The 12,988-nt window shown below is 40.5% G+C and overlaps 1 protein-coding gene across 6 annotated transcripts in view; it reads right to left on the bottom strand.

Moving 5' to 3' along the window:
* DENND5A (DENN domain containing 5A) overlaps positions 1–12,988 on the bottom strand; it is a 63,876-nt gene that overhangs the window by 50,060 nt on the left and 828 nt on the right. The gene's annotated exons all lie outside the window — the stretch shown is intronic.

Genomic DNA, 12,988 nt, shown 5'->3' with positions numbered 1-12,988 from the left:
CGCAGTGGGGGACACTCGGCACCAATCGGATTAAATCTCACACCAGAGGCAGGTAATTCTCCAACACCTCCCTCTCACATCTATTCAGTACACTGAACCTGATGGACTGAGTTGTGTGCATAAAGCAAACTACAGACCTGCTCAGGATGACCAGAGAGTTGAAACACATTACATTTATTTGGAAGATCCAGCTCAAACCAGCCCCTTCTCAAAGCACGATGGCAGCTCATACCACTGCTCTAGCAGCCACCTAATACTATTTGCAACATATGGAACCATGATGGGCTTTCAGTTCTAACTTCACTTACACCATCTGAAATTATGCTGGCCTACACATCTGTAATTTGGACTTTGTAATTAGCAGCACATTGGAGCAGCTCATGCATGCACTGCAAGTATCCCATGCTGAACTAACAAGTACACCTCATTTTATCGGTCCCTTCCTGAGTCACCTAACACTGCACATAAGCCACATCACCACAGAGATTTGTGGGTATGCTGGGAACCTCCCTGGCTCTCATTTTTATGCTGCTGTCCATTCTTACCTGTGTTACTTCTCTTGCTGCTCCACCTGTGAGCAGTGGACAGCAGTGTCTGTGTCTTGCTCTGATGAGAATTAGGACTTACAAACTCCTGGAGTTTCCAACCCGTGCAGGACAGCATTGCTTTGGAAGTCTCATGCATCAATCTGCATGAAGCTATCCATATCAATGGATATTACTCTTTTGTAAGATTATAACAAGGAAAAAAAAGTTCTATAAACTAAAATTAAAACATTCAACTCAAAACCTGCAAATGCTATCTACCAAGATTTCCTCAGCTTTGAGCGGGAATAAAAAGAATGAACTCTGAAGGTCTAATTTTAGCTCTTTCCTGATTTACCCAGAGAGAAATATGATTCACTGCCTTCTGTATTCCTCTTCAGGAAAAGAAAGGGGGGGAAAAAGGGTCTTCCCAATACAGCAATAAGAAAAATGGTTAGGTTATACAACTTGCAGATTCACCTACTTATGACCTTGCATAGATGCAACATTTTCACACACATTGCTTACAAATTTCTAATGCAAATTTTCCAAGAACACTTGTATATAATTCTAACAATTCAAATTTCCCTGCTGACTAGTTTGCTTCTTTGCAAGAATGTTTTTAACCCTGGATTTTTTGTCTTCAACATCTCAATCGTTCTTCTCTGTAAATCCTGCACTGCCATGAAAAGTTTCCATTTACATAATAGAACAGTGGCTTAAGTTGTCCTTAATGAGAAAGAGAAAACTTGTTTAAAATAAAGTCAAGGAGGCTTTGCAAACAAAGCCTTTTTTAAACTGAGTCATGGCCTTTTGAACATGCTGTCAATTTACTATTTGGCTTTAATATTTAGAAAGTGACTGCAGTGTTGCAACTCTAAAAATTATGCAAGACTAAGAACTGTACAGGAACTTCTCCCTGTGTCCCAGATAGGGAAAAAAAAAAACTCTTTGAGCAGCTATCTCAGATGTAGACCAGCTCAATTTTCCCTCTATGACAATAGAAAGCAAGGCAGAAGAGGTTACCCTAGTTACCAGAAAAAGTGCCCCAAAAACAAACTAAATGGTGGTGGCAAGACTGATTTTAAGGCATCATTAATACTGCCACCTTTTTTTGTTCTCCAAGTCCACTCATCTGCTCAAAATAATTACAGAAGAAAGATCCAGAAAGCTTGACTGGTTCTGATTAAGTGGTTTGCTACTTCCACCCAGCCAGGCAGCTTCTTTCTTTAAATTCCTGTGATACAGCCTGCTATTAATTCAATTCAGTCTGTCTTGGTGTACATTAATTGTATACATGACATCTTCAAATAAAAAATTCTTAGATAGCATGCAATTAAAGCATTAACTTTATATTTTCCACATAAAGACACTTACTGGAATCTTTTAGCATACAGAGACTCTATCAATTTCTGCTGTCACTAAAATGAATGTCTTGAACTAAATATAAAACAGCTTCAACATGAAACAGTCATATTGCTGTAATTAACAAATTAATAAGAACAATGAGAATTTGTACCAGAAACAGAAACTATAAGCCATGCACTTAGGGCATCTTTCCTGTACTACTCAGCACAGAGAATCCAGAGAAAATGGATTTAGCATTGAGAAGACCCTACAGACCCTACAACCACAGCCTCTACCTCTGCACTGTCTGCATCACAGCTCAAAGAACCTGGGAATGGTGGGAACCCTCCCAGCCCGTGCAGGGTGGGGGACTGGAGACTGAGCTGACCATGACAGCCAAAGAGCAGAGGTTTTCACAGCTGAGGGCTGCAAGGCAAAAGTCACACAACAAGGGGATTTGAACAGCACCTGAACTACAAACACCATTCACAGAACAGCCTAATTCTACCCTGCTTCAAATTAAAAAATGCTATAAAGCACAAAGCCATACTTCAGTGAAAAGGCCATCATAGATTATTTTCAAAATATCCTTTCTCATTCTTGGGTTTCAGGTGAGAATTTTTAAGAGAAAAACCATATCTGTCAAAGCACCTCATGAAAAGAAAAAAAAGGTTTCCAAAGCTACAATTTGCCTTAGTTCCAAAGATACAAGTAACACTTAGAATGAGGTGAATCCAAAACCAGCATACACAGCAACAGGATTCCCAGTTCAGCCAGCAAACACCCTCAGTACACAAAAAAGGCTACAGATACTACAGTAAATAATTATGTTTATCAAACATAAAATTACTGCAGCTCCAAAATTCAGGGTCCAAGTCTAAATAAAAATAGTTAACTGGCAAAAACAGATCGTTTTTGGAAGGAAAAATAGGAAGCCACACTCTAGAAAAGATGAAGTATGGAGTAAATAAAGGCAATTTGGGGAGAAGGAGTCACTGAGGGAAAGGGATGGCACATACACTGAGAGATTTGAGGAGTTCTTGATTACTCAGACTGACACATGACCAGCAGCTGGCCTGGTTACACTGTGAAAGCAAATACAGGTGCTTAAGATGCATGAAGGGATGCAAAAACAGTCAAGCCAAGAAGCAGTCTCTTAAAATTAAAGGCAAAAGAGTTTGGTTAAAAATAAGACTTGCCCTATTTTAACTTGCCAACAAAAATGGTGAAATATTCTATTTTGAAGTCTTAAGAGAAAACTGGGATAATCAAACAAGCAATTAAATTATATGACCTGAACCATAATACATGTGAAATGAGCTTCAGGACAACACCATCATTCTGATTTTTCAGGACACCCTATTATAATACTAAAGAAAAATCCTTTCAATACATACACAGAGAGCTATTAATACAGTATGAATTAGCCAAGGTTTACTTTTAAAACAGTAAAGATTTAAAACATTCTCTGATTCCTTCTTTAACAAATATTAAACCATATGTAACTGGAGGGGAAAAAAAACACCTCTCTAAAATGCAGGAAATAAACATTCAAATTCTGGCAGACTAAGGTAAGAAATTCATTGTACAAGAATTCTTGGAATAAAAACCATGATTCAAGAAAAGCTGCAGCTGCCAAATCTGTAAGCAAAGAGCCACTCCATCAATAGACAAATGCTTTCAGATTATGACTTGCTTCCTTCCTTCCAGTTCCTCCTCCTTAAACAGAGCTGCACGTATTTCTCATTAGAGAGGGCTCCCTTCTCCAGCAAACCTCTTGCTCGGATATACACAAAGAAGAATTCTTCCCTTTTATCCTGAAACACATAAACCCTCTGTCCCACACTCCCTATCCCCCTGCTCCTGTTGGCAAGACCACCTGGCAAGCACCAGCTGAATTAGACCACTTCATTTGGTACTGGAATTGGGACTTGAACACTTTTTAAAGCAGGTTAAATTATCCATGAGGAAAACCTTCAGCATCACTTTCACCTGGCTGCAGCACTGCTGCTGAAGCAAATGGAATCAGGTGTTTCAGCCACTGTCTGTAGCAGCCTCCATCCCACTGGATTTGTAACACATCTACCACATCTGATTTTCACAGCTGGGACTTCCTCTAAAACCTTCATTATAAAAGTTATTGTTTCACTTTCCCTGACAGAAAACCTTCTGTCAAAGCAACTTCACTGCCTGCCTTTCTGAAACAAAGGTGCAAAGCTGAGATACAAACAGGTATGGATCCCAAGGGCAAGTGAAATGCATGTGGATGGAGTGCCATCCTTCCTCTGGCAAAGCTGAAGGACTTGCTTTAGAGGGGTTGGGAAAACACAAAGAAAATAACCAGTCATGAAAAGTTCTGATTTTTTTTTCCCTGTTTGTCATCTAGGGAACCCATAGTTGCTTGTAACAATCCCTTATCCCAATCCAAGGAGAACACATTCCTTTGGACAATCAACTGACAGTAAAATTTCTCCTACTGCAGACTTTAAAAAGGTGAGAGAGACAAAAGAGGTCATTTTGCTAACTGGACATTCAGTGTAAACTCTGCCTGATACAAATAATCATTCATTCCTTTGATAGGTAAATTCTTCAAAGCCCTTCATGGCAAACCAAAATCTAGGAGTTAATACATATCCATTCATCATTTAAGTCCCAGCATTCATCTAGATGATAACAAAACATGTTGCCACACACACCCGGGAATCGTTTCAAATGCTGCAACAATGAATTTAAAGCACCACAGAAAAACAGCTGAGGCCATCTGCATTCTGTGATTGTAAGGTCAGGAAACCAAAAGCTTTTGTTTTTATTGTTCTGCTACTGTTTCAAGAAAGGCGGGAAGAGGTGGGACAAGGAAGTGGCAGGACAGGGTAGTGGCAGAAGAAACCACCAAGAATCTAAAGCAGCCTTTAAAATAGTCCTCAGTTTTTATCTTTAAAAGCATCCTAAACATTTTTCTTTCCTATAGCTTTTCTTTTTATACTCCTTTGTATGTAATACAGGAAGGCAGATGGACAGTATAAAATACAATGTATTTTAATCAAGACTGTCTAGCAGAAATTTTCAATTGAATGGCCTTAAAACCAGAATTGTTTTACTAAACCACTTTTCTGTTCTAGCCCAAGCAAAAAGACTTACAGAAAGATATTTAGGTCTGTTTCCAACTAAATAACAGAGGCAGGCCTCAGAATTTCAATGACAGGCGTGTTCACAGCCACGGGGGTCAGGAGGGGCACACTATTTCCATTACACAATAGATCTGCAATATGTGCAACAGAAGACACTATGAAAGGAAAAGGGTGGCTTACCTTCAGAATAGAACCAAATTCTTTTACATGTACTTAAAATATGTAACAGCAGTGGAGACGAGCATATTTAATATAGAAAACAGCTGTTCTCCTCATGCCCCCCTAAGACTGGCAGATCCAGTGGGACTCTTCAGGAAAGCCTGAGCACAGACTATTCCAAACAACTCTTCCCAACAACCCCGGTCTCCTTTCACAGTGACACATCCCATCCAGTTAAATGTCCCTACTTTTTGTGCTCCCACAGCCCTCTGGCTCTGGGGACTGATGGAAACACATTTGTGTAAAAGCATAAGGATCAAATCTTACTGAAGCACTTTTCCAGTCCTTCAACCAAGTATTTCCGGGATATCACTGAGGTTTTGCATTGAAAAGGAAAAACATATTTTAAAGAACACACAAAGTCTTTCAGCAGGTTTCAATAACATACAGAGGTCAGAAAAATACAGAAAGATCAGCTATGCAGTCATTTCAGTATACCAGTCCTGGCCAGTGTGCTTCACTTTACTATCTAACCTTTGAAAATAGTGCTTTGCAGTAACCTGCCTTAATAAGGACTGCTCCCCTTCTGAATGAAACAGAAAATGTCCTGTCAGAAAGTCAAGTTGCTTGACAGGAGTGATCTTTAATCACAGAAAATTAATCAGAGGTGCTGACGGTTTGGTGAACAGATATGAGAAACCCCAAAGCTTATCTCTGCTCTGGCTGGATCCTTCCTCACCATCTCTCCACCCATGCCTCCTAAGCTCTCTCCCTGTCACACATAAGCCTATCAAGCTCACCTTTCTTGTCCAGAAGGCAAAATTCATGTTTGTTTAAAAAAAACCCTCATGTTTTCAACATGAAAATCTGTTTAGAAGAAGAAGAACAAAGACCCAAAAACAGAAGTCCCAGGTCCAAGCTGACCACTTACACCTGTGTATCACCACTGTGGTCCAGGTCATAAACAAAGCCCTCAGTAAGGACAGGAAAGAGAGACCACAACACCTTACACTTGGATTGGTCTGTACCGCCATAAAATCTCTGCCAAAAGAATTCTGAGAAACGACCAAGATACTGGTAAACAGAAGTTTTACCAGTCTTCAGCAAAACTTTTGAAGGAGTTACTTCACATTTCAATTTAAAAGGAGCTTACTTGACATTTCCCAGAGCCCACACATAAAAGAGACAGAAAGGGACATGACAGCCTTATGCTGGCACCAACCTTGTTGACTTAAGGGACTTATCTTTTCCCCAGTGCAACTGTAATGGCAGCTCAGTAGGACATTGCTGGGCTTGGGGGCCAAAATTAGGAAACAACAATTGGCAAGGGAGCTTGCTGAAAGTAGCAAATTAAGAAGGAATAGCAAGCAAGAAAAGCTCCTAAAAGTTTATGCTTGTACTTCAAAAAAAAAAAAAAAAAACTTTTCTAAACTCACCTGAAGCTATGTGAAAGAGTATCTGTTTCTGTAAAACAACCTTTTTTCCTCACTCAGATACTGAAATGTTGCTCATGCTATTTGCCTCTAGATTGCTTACCCATGAAATGAGATAGTTTCTTTCTCAAAATGCTTCAGTATCCATATGTAAATGACTCAGGTGTACACATTGTACCTGACTGTGGCTGATAAAACAGCCAGTAAAAAAAAAAAAAAAAAAAAAAAAAAAAAAAAAAAACAACACACCTAAATAAAAAAGTCAATATTCTACACTTCTACTGGAAAGTTTGAAACCAATGGGCTCTTGCCCATCAAACCACAAGTGGAGTAGCATTTTCCTGGAAAGACTAAGAAACATGCCTTGAGCAGAAACACTCCAAGTAAATTCTACATCATTTATCAGTTTGTGCTGGAATGCTCCATCATTTCTCTGTGCAATAATGTTTTAAGCCTCACAGGGATACCATTCCAGTTGGCTGCAAACTTGACTGCAAACCACAAATCTGAAATGGTTGTCAAGAAATTGAGAGAGTAATTACTGCACAGCGTGCATCAGTAAGTAATTGCTTCTGACACTGTCACTTCATGTGCATCATTTCTGCTACATGAGCCCTGCAGGTCAGTGGGAATTCAAAAGACAACTATGAGAAGTCATTACCAAGAACACTCAAGTAGGACTTCCTTAAGTCAAAAGGTGGATAAGAAAACAGTTGTGATGTTTTGTAACCCCAGAATCAATAATTTGAAGAATTGAGAAAAAAAGTTATTATTTGCAAAATGGCAGTGTTTCCCATTCTATTCACTCAAGCTCTTTGTGTAGCCTCTCTCTTGCAAAATAAACTGCAAAAATTCCCAAATACAACAGGAAAAAATCAAACTACAAAAAAACCCCTAATAGACAGAAAGCCAAATGAACCCATCTTTGTATGCCCTGCCTTTGTAAGCTGAAATTCCTATGGCTTTTCTAAAAGGCTTAAAAAACATAGTTGTAAACCTTAGTTCTTTAGACAATGTTTTAGCACCTTAAATTTATTCTCAAATCAAGAACTTGTAACCTTTCTCCTCCCCCACACATTGCCAAGGAGCCTTCCAAGTAAACCAAATTTATAACTGAATAGAGAAGGGTGGAGGACTGAAGAGTTTTTGTGAGTTTTGAGGAGATTATTCCATAAAGGACCCAACTTAATTGACCTAAAATACCAATATGATAGTGACAAGACTGACATTACAGAAACATCACCAATAAACTGTGGCTTCAAATGTAGTTCAGCTGAGTACAGCTGCTTCCCCCTTACATCAGCTCTGCCATTCTTTATTCCACATATCAGCTACCCTAGCACGTCTGCCTCAGTTCCCAAAGAGACAAAAGACCTTTTTGGCACTCAAACATGGCAAACAGCTCCAGCTTCTTGGGAAAAGATAGAGGGGGTAGGGAAGAGTAGAATAAGCTATTATCTGGATTAAAACATTTCACATGTGCCTGTGTAAGCCCAGCCAAAAGCTGTTGCTACCTGCTGCCTGCCCACAGTGACCTGAGTGAAACAAGGTGTGCTGTGAGCCCTGGGGCCACTGCAGGGGTCTCCCACAGAGTGAACACCTTGTCAGCAATCCTAGAGAAGCAAAGGAACTGTAAATGCTCCCCTTCAGCTCCAGAATGAATCCCCAAGGGAAGAGGCACCGTTGGGAACTGTGGGAAGCTTGCATGGATACCATCCACATGGACAAAGAGAGGAAGGAGGGGGGAAATCGACCAAAAACAAAACCCCACAATCACAGAACAATTCAGCCTTTGGTAAAACCAAGCAATAGTTGCAGAATTCACTTCTGCAGTAAGTGTTGGTGCTACCACCAACAGCAAAGATGGAGCAATTTACTCACATGCTATTTACCAAGGAAAAAACAGTATTGCAGAAGGGCTCTACTGCAAAAACCACAGCTGGCTCCAACCCCAAATGTCTTAATTCTGAGATTAAAATGCCTAACAGACGAAATTACAAAACAGAAGTCAAATGTCAATCAGAAAATTATATCTGATTTAAATTAAGTTTGCATTTCTTCTTCCTCCTCTTTCCCTTTAGCTATCCTTTACAAATACTTCTGCAGCAAAATAAAAGCCTGCAAGTATTTGTGTTGAACTTGGAAATGAACACAGGTGCTGATAACAGCCTTACTTCATGGACTACCAGAATGGAACCACTACACAAATTCCACTAAGCAATTTATTGGCTTACATATGTGGCCAATGCCTTCAATCATGTCATCACACACTTTAAGTTTATATTGATATAGGATTCTATTAAAACAACCCCTAACAATGCATGAAGATAAGCTGTCATTTTAAATTTGAGTCCAACAAAATAGAAAAATAATGACACTTCAATTACAAACAGAGCAATGAGGTGAGACAACGTTTCTGCTTTTTTGGTGAGGAGAAACACTTTCTCTGAGATTGTCAGAATAATTTTGAGTGGAGCTAGGTGAATACTGTACACCAGGTATCATCTTCTTTTCACAAACCAGAAGTAATCAAGTGGCTCCTGTGGCAACACAGAGATGCCTCACTCATAACCAGACATGTTATGCTACTTAATCTACATGCACAGAGATCTTGCCTCAACACCATTAAAAAGAAAATGCAAACAAAAAGGGTATGACAGAGGAAGGATCATAAAAATTGTATCACATCATCATGTAAGAGAGTGAAAGCAGACCTAATATGAACTCTGAAAAGGCTCATGAAGGGTCTCTACAGGAAAGATATTTCCTGGACAAATGGGCTTCACCTAACTCTATTTGCATTCTCCTGTGAGGATGAAGCTCATGATCAGGTGCACAACTCAAAGCACCATGATAAGGACTTGAGCAAAGGAACACAAATCCACCTACTGAATAAAGCAATTTTTGGACCAAACCTTAAAAAACCAGTTCAAACTGGGAAGAAAGGCAGGAAAAAAAGTACAGATGGCAAAGTAGTTATTTGTTTTACTCTTCTTTTTTTACAAGCAATCCTATTATTAAATCACCAATCTTTTCTTCACCGATAATAGGCCTTTGTTTTTTGCCTTTACACAATTTCTCCTTTGTAACATTGCTATTTCTGAAATAACTCTTATCATATTTATGATATGACATTCAAGACTACCACAGTACGTTCAACAGAAGATTTTAACTAGAACTTGGGTTCCAGATATTTAGATCTGAGTTCTGTATATTGTAAAAGCAACCCCAAGACCACAATTTCACATATGTGTAAGGCAATGGCAAGTTGATGCTTTGCCATTCCATAATAAACCAACCCTGTTGACAAGTGATTGCTAAAAACTTAACATATCACAGAGGAGGAAAAGAAAACAAAATTCTTTTGTTCCATGCTCTTTTCCACCAAAATCCCAACAGTTCCATATAATGCAAGGTTTCCCACCATCATTCAGATCACATCTGATTAACTCAAGAGATAAAAGACTTCAGCTGAAAGATGAGCCTCCACTTCATCCTCATTACCTTTCCAGGGCGCAGTCATACAATCTAAATTAAGAAATCCTATCATAATGTTGCAGCATTACAACACATTCTACTACATACAGTAGATTTTTGGTGATGTATTTCATCATTTCCAGATGACCACGGGCCAGCAATGTGTCTTTGCTCCAAAGAAGGCCAATGGTACCCTGGGGTGCATTAGTCAAAAACATTGCCAGCAGGCTGAAGGAGCTGACCCTGCCCTGGAGGGGCCACAGCTGGAGTGCTGTGCCCAGTTCTGCGCTCCTTGGCACAGAGCAGACATGGACATGGTGCAGAGAGTGCAGCAAGGGGCCACAAACATGAGTAAGGGACAGGAGGAAAGGCTGAGAGAGCTGGGACTGTTTAGCCTGCAGAACAGAAAAGCTCAGGGCACAATCTCAGCAATGTATATAAATATCTAACAGAAAGTGCAAAGGTGATGGAGACAGGCTGTATCCCGAGCCAGGGCCAGAGGCAACGGGCACAAACCACAATGCAAGAGGCTCCATCCAAACATCAGGATACCTTTTCACTGTGAGGGTAACAGAGCACTGGCACAGGTTGCACAGGGAGGTTGTGGAGTCTCCATTTTTGGTGATACCCAAAATCACCTGGACATTGTCCTGGGCAACTGGCCCTAGACCTGACAACTGCCAAAGATCCCTTCCAACCTCAACCCTTCTGTGGTTTGCTCTGTGAAGGAAATTCACCTGTGACAAACCTCAGCAGCGTAATGGAAAATTCTGTCATCATTTCTGGTGTATCAACACCATCTGGAAACACGGAAACGCACCGCAGCTCCTCTCTCATCCAGCTTAGCAGCTGACACTGGAGCTTAAGCTGCATCCAGTGTTGGGGGGGTTTGCTTTGTTTTACCAACACCTAGCAAATATTTTCCGTGTCCTTTAAGAGGTCACCCGGTGGGAACATAATCATCAGAATAAGAAAGGATGCCCAGAATTTAATTTAGGGATAGCAATAGAGACTCTTTAATCTGTGCTAACTACAAGTCCTAAATACAGGATTCCTCAGTGCATTAAAAGAAAACAAAGCTAGATACATATCCTGTGCCTCTTCCACCAGCCAGCCAACTTTTTTCAGGAAAAAACATTACAGCTGCGCTATTCAGCAAGCTCCCAACATACAAAGGGAAAACGCCATCAGAGGTGTCTCCTCAAACAAAGTAACTAGACCAAGCATCAATTCCTGAGCTGACGCCTCATCTCCAAGCCCGCAGAAAACGCCGTAGCGCCCGTGTTAAGGTCGAACACCTGAAACGCGCGGCTCCGAGAACAAAGTGTGCCGGCAGCATCCCCCGAGGCCGTGGCAGCGCGGCCGGCTCCCTGCGGCGGAGGGGAGCGGTGACATCATGCCGGGCTGGCTCCGGCAGCCCTGACGCAGGAAAGCCCCGGAGGGACCCGCCGTGCCCGGCTCCGGCGGCAGCGCTGCGGGAGCGCCCCGGCCCCGCGATGGGCGCTTGTGAAGCCAAATGTCTCAACGGGACGAGGATTCAGAAGCTATTTTGCAGCGCAGAAATCAGAGGGAGGGGAGGGAAAAAAAAAAAAAAAAAAAAAAAAAAAAAAAAAAAAAACAGCGCACAATGAGCCTTTCATTCAAACAAGAAAGGCTTCCAGGAAGTACAAAGTGTTTCCAAGCCTTATCCAAAAGCCACTGAAATAACAGAGGCCCTCTCCATCTTTATCAGTGGACATTGGAGGAGGCTATAGCCCAAGACACAGTTTGAAAGCATTATCAGTCACACTATCATGCATTATTAATAACACAACAAACTCAACAAAACACACCCGAATCCCACCTAGCCCCTATGCTATGACATTATTGGAATTTCCCCCCCACCTTCTTTTAAAATCTTTTCTCAAATCACGTAAAAATCTGTCTCCCCCCATAAACACAAAAACCTCTTCTCCCTGCAGCCTCACACCTTGTCACAGGTGACACCATTCCAGAACGATGGTGGAGCAGCAGAGACCAGGATACATCACACACCACAGTTTTACATACATACTATAGATGCAGTCCTTAACCAGGAAAGCAAATACAGAAAGAACAGCATGCTCCAGCTTTCAGACCTGCACACTCTGACAGAATATTTTTAAAAAGGCACTTATATCTTCCAGTTTGCTATTAGATAGCTAGCCCAAAGTAATGCACTGTTGGTTTTAAATTGAATTATGTGCGGAGAATTATTCATGTGCCTATCAAGAATAGGGAGCATTACTGAGTGTGCCTCACACCACATTACACAAATAGATTTATAGTAAATTAATCACAAAATTAACATCTTTTTAATTGTTTTTGATCCGTAAATTTTGTTCATTTGTCATTTAATTAAAAGAATCCCTCACGTATCTCTCAATTAAATTGTATTGCATTTTGTTCTCTTAGATTTCTTAAATCAAATTGATACTGTAATTTGCAGTGCCATTGCAGAGCAGACTGTTATGCTGTACTCACTCCTCGAGCCTCAAACTGCAGCCTACAGTCACTTTAACATTAGACAAACATGAATTCTCTTAGGGTAAGGTACTTGCTCAGCATGAGGGGACAGGTGAGAAATTTTGTTTGAAGTCATTAAACGAAAAAAAGAGTTTCTGTAATAGCCAAAGTTTAGAAGAGCTCACTCAATGCAAGAAGTCAGTTCTAGTAACACGAATCCCACTCTACAAGGAACAAGCATTCATTATTGAAGGACAGTGCAAATGCAACGATGTAAAAAATCCCGTGACACCTTATAAAAGCAAACTAAAGAAAAAATGAGACCGGGGGTGAGAGAATGTATTACCGGTCAAGTTCAGAGCTCAAATACACAAAATCAGTACTGATGTTAGGTCAGGTTTTCACCACCACATTCCTTCACCTTTCTGAACAGTTA

The sequence above is a fragment of the Vidua chalybeata genome, chromosome 6 (genome assembly GCF_026979565.1).
Source record: "Vidua chalybeata isolate OUT-0048 chromosome 6, bVidCha1 merged haplotype, whole genome shotgun sequence".
In the NCBI taxonomy this organism is placed as follows: domain Eukaryota; kingdom Metazoa; phylum Chordata; class Aves; order Passeriformes; family Viduidae; genus Vidua; species Vidua chalybeata.
The sequence above is the reverse complement of the archived record's forward strand: the minus strand, read 5'-3'. Positions and strand labels throughout refer to the sequence as shown.